We start from the raw sequence: 24,947 nt of genomic DNA on the forward strand, positions 1-24,947 counted from the left end.
TGGTGGAGCTTTGAACATCTTCTTAGTGCAATTGACAAAAAAAAAGGGTTGTCCATTGTGATTAGTGGTGCTCCATTACAAGATCTAGGGAGTCTTAAATGGTTTGAGCTTGAACCAGCCCCCATCCAGTTAAACTGCTGGGAATATATTCTCATTTCTTTTCACAGCAAATTGGACACGCTCTGTCCAAATGTGGCTGGTTCTGGACTGGAACTTCCAGCCTATGGAAGACATAGGTTTGGACCATGCATGTATTTGCGTAGTGGTTTGAGGTCATCTAGTTTGTGTTCCATGCTCAAATAGAATACCTGAATATTTTTCAGAGCAGCAGTTCTTCTCATTAGGGTTATACATGGACTATCAAGAGTGAAAGGTTTCTGAAACTAAAATTGACAATACTTCCAAAAACATTGATAAAAACTTTGCAAGAAAAAAATAAAGAGCAAGAAAAACTTTGCAAGAAAAAAATAAAGATAAAAGCCAAATTTTTATTTGAAAAGCCGAAGTTGTAATTCAATATAAAAATGTTGCTTATGGCTTAACAATCCAGATGAATTAATCTAAAATGCATCTAAGAATCTACTCTCTTGTTCTATCTAGTATCAGCATCGTCAGGAAAGGAATGATTATATGTAAAAAAGCTCCAGTAACAAAAAATAAAACAAAAAAGCCCTGCTATTAATTCTTTTGAAAAATGTTCTCACAATAGGACTACATTTTACTGCAGTTGACAATTTGTGTTGAATAAAGAATACTAATTCAATCAAAACATTCAAGCATCCTTTTTCAAAGTACTTGACATTTCTGCCCAGTAGAATAAGTCAGAATGTAATATGTCATCCCCAAAGAATACCTTGTTTAAAAAACTAGCCTTATCTGACAGATTATGCACAGCAATATTATACAGAACTATTAGTGCATGTAGATACCTTATGAATGAATTTCAAAAATGCATCAAACACTTGAGAAGGATTTAGGCCCTCTCAGAAGAAATACTTAAGAATATGCAAATACTCTCAGCTGAATTAAGTTGAACAGATGCGACTCTCACAAACAATACAAGTGTTCCTTCCCCGGCTGCAGCTGTCAATCAAAGAGCAAGATTAAGGTCCAAGGTTCTGACAATGTGTAAAATGGAAAGTACAATCAGGGAGTTTCCATTATTACACAGATATGAACAAAAATAATCTGTTATTGTATCATACCTTTAGAATAACTAACATTACAACTCGTTATGCAGAATGCAAGGTTTACTGCAGCGCCTGTTCAGGCACCTACACCCAAGAGGATCTTAGACAACTCATCTCGGAAGATTTTGAATAGTTGATGTTGACAGTAAGATGTTGATCTTAGCAAGATCAACAGATCTCAGAGCAAATCACAAATCTGGGTGCTTGCTTGCAGCCTTGCAGATGAACCATTCATCAGCCACACCATGCCTGCACTCTGACATGCTCCTCTTAGTCTGACTACGAAAATCGCTTTTCAGCAGCTGTGAATATCCCAAATCCAACAAAGATCTGGATTTATTTCCTTGTGTAGCTACAAATGCCTTCTCAGTGCTGGCTCACCTGTTAGATGCAGCCAATGCCATGAGAACAACACACAGACCTCCCACTAAGTCTCTTAGGGAACACCAATATGCTTTGGTGACTCCTAAAACAGGGCTACCTGGGGGCAGAGCTACTTTCTCTTGGTACAAACACACCATCTTATCTGCTAAGTCAGGTGCATGTTGTCTTAAGCAAAGTGATTTTTCTAAAAAAGTCAAAGCAAACAAGATAAGCCAGCCCCATCTCCAATTTAGTGGTGGTTCTGAAGTGAAGAGAAAGCGCACAACATTAAACTTGCAAGCATGCAAAAGCTAAACATAGATAGCAAGGCAGACAATTTTGAAATGATGTGAAATTACATTTTCACTTAGTATCTACTTATTGTACAAATGATTACCTTGTCATTTGCACCTTCAGATTATCTGGATTGGAGAGTGAATAAGAAACAGGAATAAGGAAGAGGCCAAGTTCTCCCAGTGAAGATGATCATCAGCAATTCCTAATGGAATCTTCTGGTGTTAACTGATGTAGAGGAAAAGGGAGACAAGAATGCAGGCAGCAGGGTGCCAGGACAAAGGGAAGAAGCCTGCCATGAGCAGGAAGATTTTCCTATCACTAGATATCCTGATGTGCTGTGAAGAACAAGATACACTTGGAAATCGAGTTCAGTCTTCCTAAGAAATTAATTAATTTCACATTTTTGTGGGCCAAAGACCGAAGTTGACTTTCCAAGTTCCAACTGCCTACAAAAGTCCCAATCTGTAGTAATACCACACCAAAAGAAACCCCAACCAAAATCTCCAAACCCAAATAAAAATAGACAGTGCCTGATATTTCAAGTCTTATTTTGCTTCACATGCAAGTTGAAGTATATCCTCCTACTCTTCCAGAAAGTGAAGTCTGTTAGAAGTTTTGCAATGTTTTCTCCTTTTAAGCTTTACAGGTTTGGCCTTACATGGTTTTAGCTACATAAGTAGACGGGGAAAAATGTTTTGTGTGTTAAAAGAATATTCTCAAGCTGCTTAGGTCCATGACTGATTCACAGTGGATTGTGTTTTCTACTCTGACACACAACCAACTTCTAAAAAATTGTCTTTAAATGTCAGAGCATGCTAATAACCACTTCTTGCAAAGATTGTAGCATTTTCTTCCTAAAAACCCACATGCTTCCTGTAGTAGAATTTGAGTCACCCCAGAACAGAGACATTTTCTTGCACAAGGATAAATAATCTTAAACTAGCAGGGATAAAATAATCCAAGAATAGAGTAGACAGCAAACCTACAAACAGAGTGGACAGAAAGAGCTGAGCAGTAGGCTTGAATGAGTTATTCCAAAGAGAAGCCCACTTTGGTAGGATACTGAATAAATAATATCCATTTAAAGGTAAAAATCTGATCTGGTGTTTACTTGTGTCTCATGAGCATGTGGAAAGTCAAGCAGGAATCCCAGTCCAAATGTTTTAATTGCTCAACTTTCCTGCTTTTGCCTATATAATCAAAGTTTAAACTGTGTAAAGCTCTGTTATGCCTCCAGGTGTTTTACATTCATGTGACTGCCAGGGTTGCCACATCCTGTTTTGTGAAAGGGTGGCATGAAAAGTCAATTTTGAAGTCACAAGAGAGAAACAATCCAATGCAATAATAAAGAGAGGTGACAAAATACAACACTTAACAGTGAAGATAGAGGGCATTCTGCAAGAAAACAGCAATTTTGAAACCCTATACTCTTAAGAAAGGCAATGCAAATAAAATCATGATATCTGAATGTCACAGAAAGACAGAAGATAACATACAATGCCAGTAAAATACAAATACCTCTATGTTATCTTCTAGCTCAAACATCCTACTGAGATTGAGGATGGGCACTGCTGGACTCATAAGAGAATGCAGAGAGCATTGGTTAACAACTATTTTTTGTTGCTTCATGTATGTTACTGTATGGTTCTAGCACATGAAACAGCTCACTGGAAAAAATAGTGTGATTCTCCTAGAAAGCATTAATAAATTATTAAAAATATATATAACTATTTTGTATGTTAGCAGAAACTACAGCAGGCCCATCTTCTTGCATAACAGAATAATGGCTGTGTTGGGTCAACTAAAGGCTCTGAGAAATCTGTACATTATTTTAGAAGTACATTGTTTGTGAGAGTGATCATTTAAATTCACTTAAGAAGAGTAAAATCTGCACATAAACGCACAGCAATACTTCTCCATCTTTCTCTGCTGTGTTGGGGAATTTCTGCTCTTGTATTCTACACTTTTCTCTCACAAGCAGCTTGACTGCGCTTGACAGTCTCCTCCTCCTATTCCCCACAGTCCCCAAATTGCCTCAAACAAACACCATTTTTTGGGTGAAATAACCCTATCTGGGCAGTGCATCAAGCTGTACCAGCTGTTCCCAGCTGGCAAAGCAGCAAGATGAAGCACATGGCTGGCTCTGCACTATGCCCACTGAGTGGTTGATACTCCTGCATCCTGGTAGTTTAGGAAAAATTTGAGCAAATTATTAAAAATCTGGAGTAAGAAGAGGCACTCAAAGATAGCAAAATGAAAATTAATATAGAAAACAAAAAGACTTTCCAATACCCTGGAGTACTTTGATTTCTGAATTCAGACAAAGAAATATGTAGAACAAGCTATATAATACTCAGTAGATCAATAAATGTTGCATTCCTTTTTTGAACAAAAGAGCATTAGTAATCATGAACTCAGGCAGTTCCCAATTTCTAGGCATGCTGTTTGTGTTTGCACAGACTTGAAAAACGTCACCTCAGATACCAAGAGAAGTGCAATTCAGTGGTGCCATCAGAAAGACAAATTCCAGACAATCTGAAGCCACAGGAACCACAAGCTGTGAGTGCAGGGCCAGGCTCAGATGAAATCTCACCTCGCACTCGGCTCTGCCAAAGCCTGGGGACCAGCAGCACACACAGACACGGACACCAAGCAGGGTTTCAAAAAGCTCTCTATGGTTTTTCAAGGAGCAGTGTCCAATACTATCCCTCCCCAGCTTTTAAGTTACTTCCACAAACCCTCAAATGACCATCATGTAACAAAGTTTGGAGCTAGAGAAGGGAAAAAATAACATTTGCCAAACTGCAGTCAGTTCAAATGAAGCCAATGAAGCTGCATTTACTGACACAGATACAGGGCCAGACCCATTTATCACACAAATTCCTTTCCCAGTAATGCAACCATGCATTATTCCTGCCACAACATTCCTGACTCTGAGCAGTGTCAGGCATCCCAAAACTTACTACACAGGAAGTGCCACCCTTCTATAAATACCTGCCTGGCATAAAGGATTCCCACAGCCTGATCTCCTGCAATGAGAACAATGTGGAGCAGGTCTATGTACCATGAGCCTTGTCTAGGAATCATCCCCATCATTCCCTACTAAAGAGATCCTTTTGCAGCAAGCAGGACTAAAATACTCTAAGGGACTAAGTGCAGAGAGCCTGGGCCACAGCTGTAAAACAAACAGCTCATTTTTACTGGGAAGATGATGATCACAGATGACAGACATGTCACACTATTAAACAGCGCCCAACTCTGTTCCAAAGGAAGTGAGCCAAAAGATTAACACCTTCACACCAAAGGTCTGAACTCAGATTCTTAATTTATAGGAGAGACAAATAATGCTGTAATGTGAATTTCATGCAGTCTTCTTTCCTTAAAAATGTATTCTTAATGACCTTGCATGCTGTACTTACCAAGTGACTGGCAAGTCTTCCTCAGGGTTAATATAAGAGGTGCAAATAAGTAAGAAACATCTTTGTATTTTCTGTTAAACTACCTTCAAGCTTCTAGAGTTACACAGAATCAAAACATTGGCTGAGTTTTGTTAATGGGGTATATTCCTCTGTGTTATCTGGGCTGGGGAAAGAGTCCCCCCAGAGAAATCAGCAGGATGTGTTTTACCTCTGCACACCTGAACTCAGCTTGCCTACACAGAGCTGTGACCCTGCTGTGCTGTCTGTAACCCCTGAGGTTCCAGTGCCCTCCTTTCCACACACACATATTGAGAAATAACAGGAAAACATTTCCATTCAGCAGAAACCAGATCAAAAGCTACTGAAGTTCTTCATTATTTAGATAGTCAATGGTCCCTCCTTAATAGAAATAAATTAAGTAATTAGTAATCAATGTACAAACATTACCCAAAAAAGACCTAACTAGGGAAGATAACAAGTTTCCTTACTGGATATTATTTTGTCAAAAGGAACAATAATTATCATTGTCTTTCTCACAAACAAGGAAAATGTACAGCATAATATTTTTGCCTCTTCATCTTTTACAAAAGCAAATGCTAAACAGCCCACAAAGATATGCAGATTTTAAGGAGGAGCAAACTTTGGCAGAAAATAATTGACAAAGCAATTTGTCCAGTTCTAAAAATTCCCTGAGAGAAACAATGGGTTTCCCTCTCTTTTGGCTTCAGAATGAAATGGAGACTGTTCTGGAGGAAAGCTGGCCCCTGCAGCCCCCTGCTCCTGCAGCCCCCAGCCAGCAGCAGAGAGGAGCTGGAAGGTTCTCCCTCTCCCGGCGTGGATGGCAGCTCTGCGCCTGAGCCACACGCACCATCTTGCTCAGATGAAAAGATCACTGCTTCACCAGCAGAGCAAAATGGATCACTACAGAATTTAATTTGGGAGAGTATACAGCAATTAAATGCTAAAATAGACAAGCTACAGGGAGCTCTCTCAACTGGAGAGAGTAAATTAGAAACTATGTCAGTTAAAATAATTTAGACAGGCGGATGGGAGATTTGGAGGACCAAATGAAAGCAGCATGATCTCTGCTGAAAACTTGTTTAAGAGCAAATAATGGTTCAAGGTATCCAGAACATTATTATGAATTATGATGCATCTGAATTGAGAATTTAATGTCTAAAAAATTCTGCAAATACCAGAAACATTGGAGCCCTAGACATGAGGGCTTGGAATGAAACAAAACATTTTTAAACATTGAAACAGCTACCCTTAATGACATAATTATATATTTGTTATCCTCACAAAGTTACCTTTGTCCTTGCCAGAACCAAAGCCCTTGTACCAAACTATTTATCGTACTAGTCATATCTTAGGCTTAAGCTTGAAGACTCCTTCAAAAAACACCAACTTGTTGGTTTCAACAGCACATCTACATTAATGAATCATTATATTGGAAGCACCACTCATTGTTTCTTATGTAGCACAAGCAAAGACAATAATTTCAGTAAGCCAAGAGAAAACAATGTATGCTACTTCAGCTTCTGTCTTCTTAGAGCCCCATGAGATTTCAGTGGCACCCCGAGAGACTGAGGTATGTAGTGAAAGGTTCTTTCTGACTAAAATCATATCTGTGGGTGTGCTCAACTGACCTGCTGTAGGTAACAACAAACCTTTCATCTTCCCAGGCTAATCCTCTGCATTCACAGACTCTGGAATGATTAACATCAGACACAAAGTTTAGAAAAAGAAACTATACCTAATAAACAGAGGTAATTCATCTACACTATGCAGAATAACACCAAGAAAATTCAGAGGTCCTGTTTTTCTAGTAAAAAATCCTATTAAGCTTCTTAGACAACTACTGGACAGATGGCAAAATATGTGCATGATTAAAATTTTAGTTGAGCAATTTATTAATAGATCATCTGTATGAGACAGGTATCCCCTTCTAAAGTGGGCTTGCTGCTTACAAAGAGAAAAAATTACATGTAAGCTGGGTATTTTTAGTAAGAAGCAGAACCCTGAAATACTGAACCTTGCATAGGATGTGGATAACTGCTTAATGTATCCATTTATAACATCTTCAATTGTTTTCTGCCCTGGACTGTTTTGGTAATGCAGAAACAACTCCTCAACTCTCCCACAGAAATATACAGGAGATTGGTAACTGATTTGAGAAACATTCACTTTAGTATTTGTAGCTTTTTGCTCTTTCAGATCATTTCCTCTAGAGATGCTCTGCAGGTTTCTCTTCTTCTATAGTGACATGTTTAAAATTACTGTTAGATGCCTTTGACCAGCTAAACTCAAACTGTCCTTGCACTCGATGACACCATTACTGTATCTTTGCCAAGTACATGAATTTTTGCTTGTGTTCACAGAGCTACAGCTTGTGCTGTACTGCTCAAAAGCCCTGGAATATGTGACTATCCTGTTTCCCTTAGCAGCAATAAAAGGACATCCTTTCCTGCAAAGTCTAGATTCCAACATGCTGAGCTCACTAATGCCCCAATGGTTCTGCTTCCCTTTCAGAGCCATTCACACTCTGCTGTTGGGATCACTCCACATTAGGGACTGTCTGTTCCTTTCCTTTCCCCAGATGCTACAGCAGCTAGGGATGTGACCATCATCCCCCAGGTCTGCTAAGGCACAGGGTACAGCTGTGTGCAAGCCTATGGGAACTACTACATAGTAATCATTAGAAAGCAAAAGCCATCAAGATGAAATAATTTTTATATAACAAAAGCTATAAAAGTAACTCCTACTGTAAACTCCTGTACAGTTTTACTTTGCCATGGACGTGGGCCACAAGCTTGTGGAAGTTCAGCTGAAGCTGGCAGAGAAACTTATTATCATCAACTGGTTGTTTAAATCCTCAAACCTTTCCTCTCAAAAGAGCAGATTTTAGAAGTCTAGGCTTGAGCTGCTGCTGCCACGTGGCAGGGGAGGCTGTTAGAAAAGCACTGCATACAGGGCTGGCAGTTCAGCAAAACACAGCAGTCCCTCATTTGCTGGGAGCTGCGTGCAGCTGCATCCCTCACATTGTGCCCTCTGCCTCCAGGAGCAGCTCCCATGCTCTGCCTCAGCTCAGGCACTTGCAGACAGCATTCCCCTAGGCTGGGCAAATGCTCCCCCCTGCTTCTGAAGCGTTTGCAGTATAATTGTGTAGTATTTCTGTACAGTTAGCTTCAACACAAAGTAGAAATACAGATAATTTACCTAATGTTAGAGAAGGAGAAAGAGCAGATGATGAACTTAGCTCGTAAACTTTTAGCAAAAACTGGAGTAAGAAACACAGTTATTTTGTGTGACCGCCTCCTTCCAGGGGAAGGACAGGGTAGCTGACTTCATAACCATGACTTTATTTACTGCTTAGCAGTTCATAACTCCACATTTTTCCACATATCAACTAAAGGTATTCACAGGTTATCTGGTTTTATTTTAAAATAATAGGCAATACCTGGTACAAAATTTACATTTAAGCTCACCTACCAATGCCTGGGACTTGAGCTCTACTTTGCCTGACAGGAAGTCTTCATCATCAAGATTCACTCCCCTGCTGTGTGCAGAGGTCTCCCATGAATGCTGCTACTTTACCTTCAAATAGCTACAACAGAGAGCTGTCCAGCTAGTGTCCCCTAACAGAGTCAGTCTTTAAGGAAAAATAATTTACTATTTTTTTTAAGGGTAAACTATTTACTGATTTCTTGTCAGTTCAGCTTTTTTTCTCTTTCCATTCCAGTCTCTAAATTTCCTTACTGTCTTGGTGTCACTTCAAGACAAATACCCAGAATCCTGAATGTTAAAAAGGTGTGTTTGAAATAATACCTCAAGCTCAGGAGGTATTGAATATTTAATGTGAATTCAATACAATATTAAGAACAGTTTCTGCACCTCGGGCCATGCCTACCTACAAACCTTGTCCTGAGGAAACAAATACCATGCAGGAAGGCATATGTGATTCAGGCCCCAGAATTAACTCTTGGTTATTTAAACAAACTTGCAAACGTAAGAACATTATTCAGCTCCTTTGTAATCTCCAACAAGGAAGCAAGTTTGAGGTAGAACTCCTGAAGAAGAAACAAGGTGAAAAAATTAACTGCTCCAACAAGCTTATATATTAAATTCATCTTTCCAGAGAAAAAATTAATTATTTAGCATAGATATAACCTATTAAAATGGGATTTTCAAAATACCAGTGTGTCATCAACCAGTTGTTATCATCTGAGGAAAACTTCCATAGAGCTAATGCACAATGTTAAATGACAGAGTTTGCAAGGCTTATGACAGAGAAAAGCCTGCAAGAGTGTCAATATTATTGACTCTTACTTAATATTTTTTTCTGTACTGAAAGTTGAACCTTAACTGCAAAAGCCCAGAGCAAATGCCTGAATGGTCTGTAACGCCTGATGGCTGTGTGCTGAGCAGTGATTCTCACACCATGAACATTCCTCTGGGCAGAACCAGAGACTCCAGGTCAAATGACTGATTACTCTGGAAATTTCTCAGAGTTAGGCTAGAAGACTACTTCATAAAAGACAGCACAATGTTCTTCAAAGTGAACATATCAGCAGTATTACTGCAGCATGAATGTATCTCCATTACTAAATTCATGACTGTGCTCTTTTTATTCTCTTGCATCTTGCTCACAGCTTCACAGCATGTGCCAAAATCACCAGAATACATACCAACAACAGGACACAACACAGCTGGAGAAATGCCTCAAAATACAGAGAAATTGCTGGACCTGCTGCTGCAATTTGCAATGTTGACCTTCCCTCTCCCTGTATCTCCCACTGCCACCAAGGGGACACTGCAAGGCTACCACTGCCCTCAGCTCCATGGCTGTGATCCTCATCACAAGCCACTCGGGAAGAGTTGGCTTTTCAAGGAAGGGTCTCCATTCCAACAGACAGTTCTCTCACCCTTACTACTATTCTTTATACTTATACCTCATTACTATTCTTTATTACTATTGTCTCGTGCCACTTTATTACTATTTCTATTATCCAAACCTGCAGCTCACTATCAGGGGCAAAACCCCAGTGATACAGATTCAATCTGCAAGTCTCCTCCCAGCTGTTATGTCAGAGCAGTGTAGCTGGCAGGGGATGGTTCCTGTGCACAGCAGGCTGCTCTGCAGAGTTCAGGAAGGAGAAAAAAATTTGGGCTCTGCAGATCTCACTGGCATCATCCTGCTGATGGGTGGACTGAGTCTGATGTCGGCAGGAAGAAGTAGGGAGCAAAGGGTGGGAATACAACCAGGGCAAAAGGAGGCAGCTGAAAATTCACATCTGTGTGAAGCTGGAATGGGGACATGCTCACACATGTCAGACACCTCAGCTGTCACACCCTGTGCACACACAGCAGTGGGAATGGTGTGTGGTGCAGGTGCAGTTATTTATTTCTTTATGTCTATGTTTATAAACAACACAGTATACATTTTAACAGCAAGGATAAACATAAAGCATTCCAAAATGCATCTCAGCAATAAACATAAACCTCAAGTTTTTGAAAGCCCATCCCTCCCTCCCTCCAAATTTGTTTCAATCAGGGAAATAGCTAAATGGATTTCTTCTAACTTTGTACTTAAAGTAAAATTCACCTCAAGGCTGACAAGCATAGAAAATTTCAGTCCAATGGGTGATTTTTTTTTTGTTAAAACTGCAATAGCCTGAAAACAGGGGCTTGTAATGAAGCTGCCCCATCAACCATAACCACACTGTCAGTAGAGCAACACAATCATATTGCCTGTGCAAAGAAGCAATGCATTTAACATTTTCTTCACTGTGTATTATCTATTAGCTGAGTTTGTCACAGAGATATGTGGCAGTTCCCTGCAATACTTATGAATATATGGCAAGGCATACAAGAATCCATCTGTGTCTGCTTCAGCATAGGTTTGTCTCATAACATTTTGGCAAACAACTTAAAACCCACCCTTCTTTTACCTTAGGTTTCTATTAAATGCTGCTACTATCTAGAAATTGAAGTCGTCTGAGGCAAACATCTCAGATCTTCCCATTGCTATTCTCTATTACTAATGCACATTACATGTTCAATTCTCCCTTGCTGTTCCTATGAAAAAGGTCTTGTCAAAAACAGATTTCATTTTTTCTGTGTATGCACAAATTAGTTATGGATGATTAACAAAGCATTCATTCTTTTATTTGCTTTGGCTGAGACTTGATCTGTGTTACATTCATGTGAGAGAAGCACTCAATTTTACGTTGATTAAATATGAAACACTGCACTCTTGATAAAAAGAGTTGTATTCAGAGCTGCATATTATATTGACAAAAGATGCATGTTCTTGGGCTAATAGTTTCTTAAACAAGTTTTTCCAGATTTTTAATTGCAAAAAACTTGATACAGCTGCCTTTTTTTTTTTTCTCCTTCTCAGCAAGTACTGGGCAGTGAGAGCTTTGTGTCCCAAAGCAATCTGATGCAGTCTTAACAAACAACAATAGTTATTTCAAATTGGATATAATAAAAAGGAATTTTCAAGTTCTGCCCCACAATTTGATTTCTTTAAACATAACTTGCATTGTGAAACTTTTTTTTAAAAAAAGACTGCAAAACGAAGGACAGACAACAAACCATAATTAAAGAATTTGTCTTTTATTATACCAAAAATTCAACAAAAATAAAGAGGTATTGGAGAAGTCTTATGGAAACTTACAGCCAATCATAACTGAGAACTTAGCCTTGATCTGCTGTACTGACCCTAGCTATCACAGGATAGCATGTGCACAAATGCTCCTCAGAAAGGCCCACAAATTCCTCATGTCCATTACACACAGTGACAGAGACACACCAAAAAGGATGCATCTCGGTTAAGCAAGGTATTTAAGTGCAAGCCTAACTCTCAGTACACAACCTACTTGTAATTAAATCAAGTTAAAGAAAGCCATGTGATTAAGCACCTTGTTAAATTTGGGAACAAATTATTAGCCCTTATAAACCAGGAGATTCTATCTTGGGGCTTACAGCACATGAAAACAAACACAAGCCCACAGAAACACGCACGCAGGCAGAGCGTTGTGATACTTTTGCAAGAGGGGATTTATTTTTAGTGAAACTATACAGAGTAAGGGCAGCTCTTACTCAGGTTAGGAGGAGGTCTGGCCACACATTCATTTTCTTTTCTAAACTTTCAACAACAATTGATGGTCTTATAAAACTTTTACTAATGTTCCTATGCCACAAAAATAAGTCTGTTCAGTATCGTTCTTACACATCACCAAAATGAAAGCATGAACTTAGAGTCTGCAATTTCACTGCCAAGGAGAGAGAGTCCTACCACAGGAATAGGCTAGAAAGAGCTAAAGCAAGGGAATCTTGACACAAGGTGGGCTTAGGAAGGACAACTAGTGCTCCACATGGAAGAAGGTGATTTCTGGAGATGCCCCTGAAATATCACAGCACTGGATGACAGGACAGCAGGAGAGAACAGATGGAAATTTGGCCAAAGCAGGTTATGCATGGTCTCTAAGCAAAAGGTCTCTGCTCCCCATGAAGGGAGATGCTTGCTAGCTGCTATTGGAAGAGCTAGCTGGTATTGGAAGAGCCTGCTAGCTGGCAGGTATTGGAAGAGCCCAATAACCCATCTGGGGGAAGGTCCCTCCAGCACTAAAATGGTGCAGGTAGTGGACAAGAACAAGCCAGTGAAGGCAGCCAGGCCCACGTGGAGCAACCACGCTGCAGCACAGGGTGGGAGCTCCTGCAGGACACGAGAAGCATGAGGGGTCCCAGGAACACCCAACCCTCCTCATGGGCCTCACCCAGAGCAGAGGCACAATGGAACAACCTCCGCCAGCAGACAGCGCCTGTCTCCAAAGCAAAACCCAATCCCACTTTTCCAGCCACAGGCTCCTGCCTTGCACCCACCATGGCACTTTACTGGCTCTTCTTTCACGACCCAGTTCTTTCACTAAACCAGCAGAAACCCCACCCAGAAAAAAAACCCACAACGTTTCAGCTGGGTCAGACTGAGCTCATCAAAGGTCAGGAGAGCACCAGCATGGGCACACAGAGGGGCTGCTGTCCACAAAGTGGGGAGCAGGGAGGACGGAGCAAGAAACCACCTGTTTTGACAGCAGCATACTGAGAATGGCTCAGCCATCACATGGGGTTACATTTTTATGCAGTATTGTGTGGAGATTTACTCTTCCTGTTCCAGCCTGTGTGAACTCAGCTCCCTGTCCTTGCAGACAGAGGATGGTTGAACTGAGACAAAGATTTTTTTTTTTTTCTTTAAGGAGCTCCAAAAACTTTTTTTTCCTTTGCTTCAGGTCACATAAGAACACACAAAAGGACAAAGCAATAAATGCTCACATGCACTTTCTTGTCTTTATTTCCATTCTCTGGAATGAGGCCAGAGACATCTAAGTAGTGCACTCTGTTCTCTTCCACTCCCTCACAGAAATTATGGACTCTCCTTCGCAGCCAATTTCCTCCTCCTCCTCTGTCTGGGCCCAAGCTTCAACCACTACAAAACAATGTTCCCCTGTTTCTCTCCAGGGCCCATTCTCCATGCATCTACCCCAGGCTCCCTGAGGCCTCCCAGACCTTTAAGGCTTTACTTTTACAGATCCAGGATGAAAACCTGTTCTTTCTGCTTCGATTCTGGGAAAATTCCACTCTCTCCCCACTTTGCATACGAACTCATTTCTCATTGCTCTCATTTCCTCCAGGTTCAGCCCCTCCGCGGTGCCGAGGGGCTGCCGCTCCCGAGGGCATTGGCACATCAGCAGCCCTGCTCAGACGTACCTGGCACAAGTCGGGGAGCTGCCCTGGAAAATGCAGAAATGTTTCATGGCACAGGTTCTCCCCAGTCTAAGCCTGAAACTTTAAACTGGGCATTGCATTGGCAAGTCAAACAGCAGGTATGTCACGTGTTACATCACTTCCCTCTTTTCAAAACTATCTAAATTTATTATTATTATTAGACTTGCACCATTTATAACTCATAAAAATAAGTACGACAAAGTAAATACCAGTTTCAAATAATTAGTTTTTACACATTATTTTAAAAGGATGTTATTCTCCACATTCCAGCTACCCCATGAACATTCCTGGAGTGCTACAGGCACAAGCACTGTCAACAATTCTAAAGCTCCCCCAGAAATAAGTTCACATGTGTACAAAAGGCAAAGATGTTCCTGATGGCTTGTTTATTAATATATCATGTTGCCATCTAAAACAAACACAAGAATAAATTAATAAATACAGAATATCTCAAATGGAAGTATTTTCTTGTCTACTTCTTGGCTGTGAAGTTAACATAATTTATGGATTTTTAAAAAATCTCTCAGTGCTAATTAATATTCGATCCATCCATATTTTAAAATATTCCACAAGAAAAGCAAATTTAAAAAGCAAAACAAAAAAACCTGACAAACATAAGCAGATTTAATCTCATGATTATTGTTATGTAGAAGCACTTATGAGACATATGCATTAATCAGCTATCAGAAAGTAGTGCTTCAGTCCCAGGTAGTCAGCAACAGCACTCGTATAATATTACAGCGAGCCTGATGTTTTGGCAAAACTGGAGCAGGAAAAAATGAAACTAAAAGGCATATTGTACATGTGACCTACAGGACTGGGATTATTACCTCTAAGCTTATTAAGAGTAAAAGCTGTCAGTCGGACCACCCCACAACCAGGGAGGAAAACTGAGATTACTCAGCAGCAAAAGGCATAAAAAAGGAGACGTGTCTTCTCGGAATGGACGGAGGCAGAGAGTGAACCACAGCCCTGCTTCAGCTATCTGAGCAGTAATTGGCTCACAGGAGCGACTGCCACGTTAAGGCATTATCATTATCTAGCTCACATAACTGGAAATTCACGCTCTGTTCTTTAAATTGGCTTAACCAGCAGCATCTGCAGCACTTTAATTAATTACAGCAATTGGCGTACCTTAAAAGTAGATGCACAGATCTGAAATGATAATGCCCTGTGTGTAATAATTGTAAACTAGCATTAAACCAGACCTATCCTAAACAAAAACTAGGGTATACTGTTGGGCTTCAACAGAAAACAAGCTTCAACCTAGTAATTATTATTGTCTGCCCAGGTTCACCAACAGATACTACAATTCTACGTGACACTTTACATCCAATTAGCTCAGGAATGCAGAAGCTCAGAACATGTACAGCAAAAATCAAGTTTCATGCTCTGCTGTCAAAATTTGCTCAGGCACCTAAATTTGGGGTTCCTTGATAGGTAAACTTTGAGTTAAAATCATAACAGAGACTGATTGCCACTATTTATTTTTAGTAAACTCCTTTTAAAGAAATACAGAAGCCAGACATCACAGTAAGCTCAGAAAGAAGTTTTTTTGACAGCCATTAGCTTTGCTTCAGTAAAAAAATCCACAGGCACGGTATATAAACGTGGATTTATTTTATTTCCTGGTATCTGCAGCTCTAAAATACAGAGGAATTACTTGGAAAAAAATCTGGAGACAAGAAGTTAAAAAACTCTTTTGCTCCTTTTATGTACAGCGACTTGAAATCTTACTTAGAAGAAAAGAGTTTTTAAACCCTGACAGTGAAATCCATGTACACATCCTGGAAAAATCTAAAAGCTGTTCTTCATACCATTTTCAGCCAGAACACAAAACACTATCTAGATTTGTTGTGACTCGCTTCTGTACAATTTCTGGTTTAAAGACAGATTTTACATTTAATTAGCACCATGCTGAAACGGGACACAAGAATTTTAACCAGGCATCTTGAATGTAAAGGAAGTTTAAACATTTAAATAGCTCAGTGCTACTGAATTAATCAAATCTGATCCTCAAATTCATAGGTAATTTAGGGGCCAGAATACCTGGTTTAAAAGCCACTACCAAACCAAATGTGAACTCCCCATTTATCAAACACCAGTCTTATCTTTTACAGCCATATGAAAGAACGTAGCACAGCTTTTTTTGATTCTAGTAAAGATGCAAAGGTTTGAACATATTTTTAACCCAAAGAAACCCAAAACCAAAGACTCAACTAAGGGATGACTGGTTTTAAGTTGCAAAAACTTGAACCATCTCATAAAAATAGATGCTGCAGCACAAAATACACCTTTGTGCAATGTTACCCGTGCCCATTTCTGAAAGCATGACTGTTCTCCTTGTAACTCACAGAACTCACACGGAGGCACAACCTCAGCAAGGCAGAGCACAAGCCCAAACAGCTAAAATACCAAAGCTGATGTAGCAGCAAAAACCAAAACCGGCAATCATATGTAGCAACTCACACCACAGAGACATGCAAAAGGCAGCCAGAGGAGAAACATACCTTTTCTAAAGCAGCAAAACCAGTGACTGTGTTTATATACTCCGTGCCCACTGTGTCTGGGCTGTGCAGACAGCAGTGAAGCTTCACTGGTATGTGTAATTTTAAGACATGAATATCTGTGCTCAGAAATACTCTGATAACATGTTTATCTTGGGTGTACAGAAAACAACTGCATGCACAAATAAACAGATATAGTCAATGTAATGACGTTCATCTCCTGAGTACCCATTTATAAATCCCAATCTAGAAACAATATGTGTTACTACAGCACCAGCCTCTGAGGAAAAATGGCCACAGTGCAGGAAAAATAAAAAATAATAATTCTAATCTAAGACTGATAGTTATTCCACACAGTCACCCATTTCTGATGGAGAAGGATCACAAGTGCACAATACAAGTTATTCGTTGACTAAATATCACCCTGAAATGCTCGGCGATAAAGGTTGGAAGGATTAACACAAAAGGTCCCACTCCAAGACAAATGTCTCCTTCATAGTTCAGTTCACAGCCATCACAACTGCTCAGTCAGGCCTGCATCCCAGAGCGCCAGGCACATACCTGCTAACCAAACACACCAAATCTCTTGTTGATTCTGGCATATTTTTAGAGGAGATTTTAATTACCACCACAGAGAAACAGACTTTTTAAACACACGAAGATCCCAAATAGTTTCTGCTTCAAATCTCAGCACTTACTGAAACAACTTCCACAGAGGAATTACAAATTTGCCAGGATGGCATGATTCATATGCCACTTCCTCCCTTCTCCTCATTCAGTCCCTCACCTTTTCCTAGCAAAAAAAAGTGAGACAAAGAACAGCTCCTCCCCAGTTTTAAGCTGCTTGCAGAAGCCTTACACGATTTAACTGCAGATTTATATAGAGGCCTCTTTTCAAAATAAATGCAGAGAAATTAATTAATTAGCATGCACTAAAACATGTTGGGGTCTGGTATAACAATAAAATCACTTTGTGATTTTTCCAACAAACTGTAAGTTTTAGGAGAAAAAAATTGCCACTGCAATGCATATTTCTAAATATGCATTTGGATTTAAACATTCTTGTCTAATAATTACTCTTTCACATGGCCTCACATTTCAGAAACTATCTGAACTGTGCTTATCTTCTTTTATTTTCAGTAACAGATTACAGTATGAAAACTAAGATTTCTGCAGGAGCAAGGACTGAATTTTAGTGCTAAATATTTTATCCTTACTGGATGGTAAGGATATTTTTCTGCTCCCTCTACTGGCATACTTTAAAAGCATGTAAAGAAAAAGCTGAAGGGCATTCTAGCTTGTAAAACATAATGAGAAAATATTTTTTGTAACCTCAAAATAATTGTTTGCACAACTCAACAAAACATTATTCTTAAATCTTGAGGATTTCTTTCTAAGTAGTCAACAAATTTTTGGCAGATTTCTTCATTGTAAAAATTAACTGAGCACCTCAAAAAACCCATCCTGGACACTTTGTGTTAGAATTACTATCAAGTAGTCCCATCACCTGTCACTGCTCTGATCAAAACAGGTCACTCCCTCAAACATACTCCATGGCTAAAAGACCCGAAGAGTGATCTATGGAATAGAAATCTACATGATTACCACAAGTCTACATAAATAAGCAAAAATATCCTGAGCTTAACGAGTTGCTACTTAAATGTTAGACAGTGCTCTGTGAACCATTTTATATTAAAATTGGATAGTTCTAAACATCACACATACAAGAAGTATTGTTTGACACAGTGCCATTTTGATGATAAATTGCAATCTACAGCTCAAATAATTCTAGCCAGGGATTAACATTTCAGAGGCTGAGCCAGAGATTATGTGTGTGGATCTTGAATTTCATCATCTCCCTTCGGCACAATACCTCATTCTTCCTTTTTTCATCTATTCTCTCATGAAGGGTCAGGAAAGCTTAGCCTTGCTGTTTCATTCATTTCATCTCTACATTAACCAGATACCTTGCAGTCTTTAGTTCTTACGTGTTATTCCATTACAAATACTACAGCCACGCTGCACTGTGCTCCGGCTAATGGGGCATGTACCAAATCAAAGGCTGCCATCAAGTGGTGGTAGCACACTGCCAGCACTATGCAAAGTTAGTGTTCTGCACAGGCTTTCACAGGACACACTGTTCAGGGTGCATTAAACTCTGCCCTGATTTAAAGCTTTGGGGGAAATCCAGATGCCAAGAGATGGTGGTCCCACACCATTTCATTTCCTTCCTTTCAAATTCTAAGGTCCAGCCAGCACACAGATGTTCCTGTTTCTCACTAGTCTGGATCAGCAGGCTTCAGAATTTCTGCCATCACATTGCTCATCACTGTGCACCAGTGGAGACCAGCCTTAGTAACCAGTCAAAAGCTTCCCAGCTAGCAGTGGGAGAAGAAGTGTGTCACAGAGTAGAGGTTTCACACAAGATGGGGGGAATAAACACAGTTTCCTGTGCCACCATATCCAGTTTCAAATCAAACTGCGTTAAAGATTGTTAACTCCTACTCATCCTGAACTTTAAGGCGATGTGAGAGCTCTTCATTGCAGTGATAGTGATGAATATCTTCAGCATTACTCAGCAATTTGAAGCAACCATGCCCTGATAGATCATTCTTCAGCACAAGCATTCCATCCCACCCACACAACTGGCCTTTCCATACAGGTACTGCATTGCCACATACCATCAGCTCTAAACCACAGCCTGTTATTCCAACTCGTCTTTGCCTGACAGGTAGAAAAACAACCAACCACAACCAAAGTAAAACCCACTTTCAAAGAATCACAGATTCACCAAATGGATGAGGTGGGGAAGGACCATAGTTAGGATCATCTAGTCCAATCTCACGGCTCAAGCAGGGTTCCCTCAGAGCACATTACTTAGGACACTGTCCAAATGGATGTCCATCTCCAGTGAGGCAGACTCCACTGCCTCCCTGGGCAACCTTTCTAGCACTTAGTCACCATCACAGTAAAGTTTTTCCTCCTCATGTTCAGGTAGGGCTTCCTTTGTTCCAGTTCCTGCTTGTTGCTTCTCATCCTATTGCTTGACACCACCAAGAGGAGCCTGGCTCCATCCTCCGAATACTGATATATGTTGATAAGACCCCCTCACAATCTTCTTCAGCCCTGAAGAGGCCCAGCTCCCTCAGCCTCCCTCATAACTGAGGTGTTCCAGTTTCCACAACATCTCCAGAGCCCTCTTGTGGATTCACTCCAGGAATCTTGTACAGAGGGGCCCAGAAGTGGACACAGCACTCCAGATGAGGCCTCTCCAGAACTGAGAAGAGAGGCAGAATTACTTTCCTCAACTTTCTTCTTCTCACTTTTCAGTGCATTAAGACAGATTTTTTTTCCCCAATGAGGAAGAGTGGTGTCATTCTAAAAATTGTGGCAATTTTGCTACTATAGGGAGAAAGCTTTGCACATGCCATGGGACAGATGACAGACCATGTGCATGGTAGGGATGAAACTAAAGATTACCCAGATGTGTTTTCCCAGATCATGTCCATCCACAGCATGACTTCCAGCAATTCAGCTGTCATGTAAAATAACACCTTCCATCTTGCAGTTTCAATGAAAATACCAAGAAAATATTATTTGAATGTAATTGATGAAGAAAGACAATTCTCTTCATTTCTGAAAGGGCTTGGCTCCAAAGTATAAACAGCTGAAGAGCCATGTTCTCTCTGCTGCCAACAGTGCCTGACCATCCAGTCTCCCTTGGTCTCCCCTTGCCACTGTCATTAGCCATTATCTTGCATCTTGGACTTCTCATTTTCTGATGGTAGTCGTTTTCTATGTTATTTTTGTATTATTTTCAGAATTTATTTAGCACTTGAAAAGCACTACCAAATCTCACATTTCAAATAACTTCTCACTCTTCAACGGGAGAAAAAAAAATGCAAATATAACTAATTTTCATTTCGGGGATCTACTTTACAGATAAAATTACAACACAATTCTTCACCTGATTTTCAACATCACTTCTGGTTTGGTAAATATTGTATGTGTTCTTTGAATTTTGTGCTGTGCCTTCTTGAGACTGTTTCATGGAGTTGTTTTGCTTTAGGGAGGAAAGCTTTAAGAGTTTCTTTAATCTTATCCCTTGCTGAGCAGAATACTCTTATAGTACAAATCATTAAAACTATACTATAAAAACTGAGTCTTTAAAGAAAATCTCTGAAAACTAGTAAGTCTATTTATTTTTAACAGATGAAGTCCTCAAAGTCAGACACAGCTGTTTGCTATCTCAGGCTATGCTGCACATGGTATTAAAACAAACTCGGAAAACCTGTCATCCATCCTGCTCAGTCTGCCATTCTGCCAGGAAGGGCAGGTTGGTTTGTTCTCAGTTCTAGTCTACAGAAAACCCTCCAGAAGCAGAAATACTGCTATTTAACAGTGCAATGTAACACACAATCAGCCATCTTCAGCCTTTACATGAATCATGCTTTTTATATATATATATAATTGCTGAAGTATAGTGCTGTGGTTAAGGAATGGTTGTCCTTGATTCAGTGTTTCACAGTGAGACTCTCCAAACCATGCTGCACTCATTCCCTGCTCCCTCCTGTCTGAGGACTTGCCCACTGGAAATGGAGCTACATTTACCCTACAAGAATTTCCTGTGGCGGTCATTCCTCCTCTCAACTCACACACCCGTGTTGCCAGGGCAGAGGTGGGTTTTCCATCCCACTTCCTCCTGTCCTCCATCTGGTCATGCAGGTAAAACCCCAGGGTACCCTGTGGTGTGAGCCCCCTCTCTCAAGCAGGGTGTGCTTGCTCCCAGTAGCAGGGACTCTGGTCTGCACTGGTGGGACATGGGACGTTTCCTCTCCAACTTGCTCAAGTCCTTCTAGTCTGTCCAGTCTTGGACTGTCTTTCCACAGCTGAGACACAAGTTATTAGGGAGGCAGAGAGATGGTTTTCATATTGCTGCAGTCAGGCAGTAACCTGAAGCACTGCTTGTTCTCCTTTCATTGACATAAATGCCAGCAAGCTGGCACACAACAATGGCACGCTCCATACAAATTTGCCATGTGGATTGGGTCCCCTGGACCTCATCTGGATCTACAGGGGACTCCTGTAATCCCTTACAGATTACCTCCAGCACAGCTGATTGTCTCAGGTACCGCCTACCCTTCTCCCTGGCATTCCACCTGCGTGTGCGCACCACTAGATCATCCTCGGGCAGAGGGAGACCTTTGCTGCAGGTTTGGCAGGAGTTGTCTCCAGAGACTCAGAGCTTCTGTCCTCTCCCCAATTCCCTCGTCAATGCCCATGTCCCAGGGACCACAGGTGCTTGGCTTCCATAGCACGGGCCATGATATCCCAGCATTGGAGGTCACCAGAGGCTCACCAGTCTGGCGGCTGAAATCTTAATCTCACAGCTCTGTCTGGAATATGGATCAGGTGATTATTTCTGGCCCTGCCTCTTCCTCCTGTTGTGGGGGCCCTGCTTCCTCTTCATCCCTCACTATGCAAACTGATTTGGTCTTGAATTTCTTCTTCTGTACAGGGCCAACTGCTACAGGCTGTCCCTCTGGTTCAGCTCAGTTTGAGCGGCCACGGTGCCTGTAGGTCTAACTTCCTCCTCCTCCTCCTGAGGTCCAGTCCAGTCTTGAACTGTGTCTGGTGAAGAGCAGCCAGGACACAAAACACTGCAATACGTTGCTCCTCTCTAGAGTTGCCACAGCATTCTCCTTGCAAATATTCTGTCACATTACCAGGGTTCCACTGTTGTTCAGGGGTGGACCTCCACACCATCGGAGCAGAGAATTTCCCCAAATACTGGCCCATTTTCTCCCACATTCCATGGCATTCATGACTGTCCACCCTTGGGGCAGATCTTTGAGTGACCTTCCCAGAAGTCTCGGTGCTGACTAAGAAGATGTGGACTGCACTGAGAAGTCATAACAGACATAGCAACAAGAAAATGCTTTCCTTAGCATCCAAGGGAAATACAAAATTCTCAAAAGCTGTTGTAACAGGCCTGAAAGAAGGAAAAAGGAACGAGAAGCTGGGAAAAATCATCCTCCTCTGTTCCCCTCCCAGATTGCAAAAATTAACCCTGTCCTGGCCAGGACCAGGACATACAGTCCACCGTGCTCAGAACAGCAACCTTTGAGTTCAGGGATGCAATTCTGTATGAGTATATATTTGGCAAAAATTCAGTTTATTTTTATATTTATGCTGGTATGTGGAAACAGAGAAAACACTGATCAGTTATAAAATGCCCTTTACAGCAACTTATTCATTACCATTTTATTCAGGCAATCTTTGCAGCAAAGACTCAGGTTGCCACCATACTTAAGCTAAACAAGAAAAAGTTTGTTTTTACAAACAAGATTCAAAAAGCCATTTGGCTCAGATATTGATAATGCAAAACACTAAGAAAGGACAATCTTCACAGGAAAAATACAATGTGATGGTGTAGCATCAATTCAGAATGAAGAATATGCTGTGAGGGAAACTAATGAAATGGCATCAATTAAGTTATGGAGGTCAATTAATTTCTATTATATTAAACTCTATTAAGACAGCTAACAACCAAAGATAAGAGGCTGAAAGAAATAACACTCAGAGCTATTACACTGACAGATGGTTTTCCTAATAACAAGGGTTTTCAGGAGGCCAGAACTCTTATTTTCCTGTCAGCTGACTATAGTTCTGCTGCTGGCCACTATTTTTAAATAATATGCTCTCAGTTAAATTACAACTGCTTGCATGTACAATCCTATCCAGTTACTTAATGCAGAGCTACATTTTACACAGTAATGGATATTTTAATTCTTTTTTTGACACATATTTCACTACCTTGAGCACAGGCAATTGCAAGGTATTATCTCAAATCAACCAAAATATTCAATTTGACTCCCAGATTATCTGCCTTTCAAGGTGACTTATGTCAAAAACATTTTTCATTAAATGCACTGCCATTTTTTCCATTTTCCATACTGAATATTTTGTACTACATGGCAGCAGCATATGCTGCTGTTTTAACACCGTACAGCCACCAGGTCAAAAATTAAATTTATCCATCATAATGCTGCCCCAGACAGTGGTATTTTACATAATGATATTCTGAACTGCATCAAGAGCAAACACACAGCCGTGACTGTACAGAGATGTACAAACACACTCAGACGCGTAAAACCAGAAAAAATGTGGCAAGCTGAACAGGCTTAAAAGCAAACACTTTTCTATTAAAAGGCAAGTTGCTTGGCTCAGCTTATGCCTGGAGTATGATTAGAACCCCACTGTAAAACAATCACCAAGATACTTTTATGTATTTGATGTCTGAAAGAGAAACGACCTCATGCAGACTCTGGCTCTTGCAGGTGCTGGCCAGTGTATTTTACTGCTGATTTCCTATGAATAAACATTTGCTAAGAGTGGCTGAAACACACTGCTGGTTTTAAACATGCCTAATGTAGTATTAGAGGTTTGTTTCCAAAGCTGTCTGCCTTGTTTATCAGCTTCCCCCCTCCAGCAGGCAAGGGACACCACTGACAGCAACTCCAATCAGCTGCCTTGTACAACTTGGCTACAGGAGACAGATTCCTCTAGCAGGAAATAGCCTCCCCTCAAAAACCCAAACAAAATGGCCCTAGCAATTTAGAAAGCAGTTGTACTTTACTGCTGTGAATCAATAATAACTGTATAAATTAAATGCTGCCATGTATGTTCATGTACCACAGTTTGTGAGACACAAAGCCAGAGCCTCACACCCAGGAAGCTCTGCCCAGAGCCTAGGATCCTCCTCTTTCCAGCTGTCACTTGCAAGACCCTCCCGTGTAACTGTAGCATAAATACCAGAAAATGAGATATCTCCTTCACCAGAAAATGTTAAGCCAAAATGCTGTAATATAGTTTTCAAAATTGCCATAGCATCTGCTAAATTATATTTGATATAGATGCACTTAGTGCAGCTATTTACACAGCATCAGAAACAACACTATTTAAAGCACAGTTTGGGCACTGCATTTCATTTAGGAGATGAAGATTGAATACCAAAAGAAAATTTTCATAACTATTTTTGAGAAAACACAGTAGAGAAGACATTGATGGACTCACATTTCACACTCATTCAGGATAAAAAAAGCTATTAGAAGTGTAAGAAGTTAATTAGATATTAGAAGTTATTTTAGCAGTTTCTCTAAAATTCTTATTTAAATAAGATTTTTGTCATCTCTCAGCTCTGCTTTAATAGGTTATTATGTATTAATGACAGAAAGGATTCACAGTGGCCGTAATTCCAGGTGATCTGGGCACAGCCTTGTTTTGTCTTGTTTTGGTCAGAAGGAAAATTACATTGCAGACAGTAAGTTTTATGTCCTAACAGGACACTAACAGGCTTTGCCTGGGGATGTAGGAGTGGC

General features: G+C 40.4%; 1 protein-coding gene across 7 annotated transcripts in view; it reads right to left on the bottom strand.

The window, feature by feature from the left end:
• EHBP1 (EH domain binding protein 1) overlaps window positions 1–24,947 on the bottom strand; it is a 206,213-nt gene that overhangs the window by 129,231 nt on the left and 52,035 nt on the right. The window lies entirely within an intron of this gene.

The sequence above is a fragment of the Fringilla coelebs genome, assembly GCF_963513975.1.
Source record: "Fringilla coelebs genome assembly, chromosome: 3".
NCBI lineage: Eukaryota > Metazoa > Chordata > Aves > Passeriformes > Fringillidae > Fringilla > Fringilla coelebs.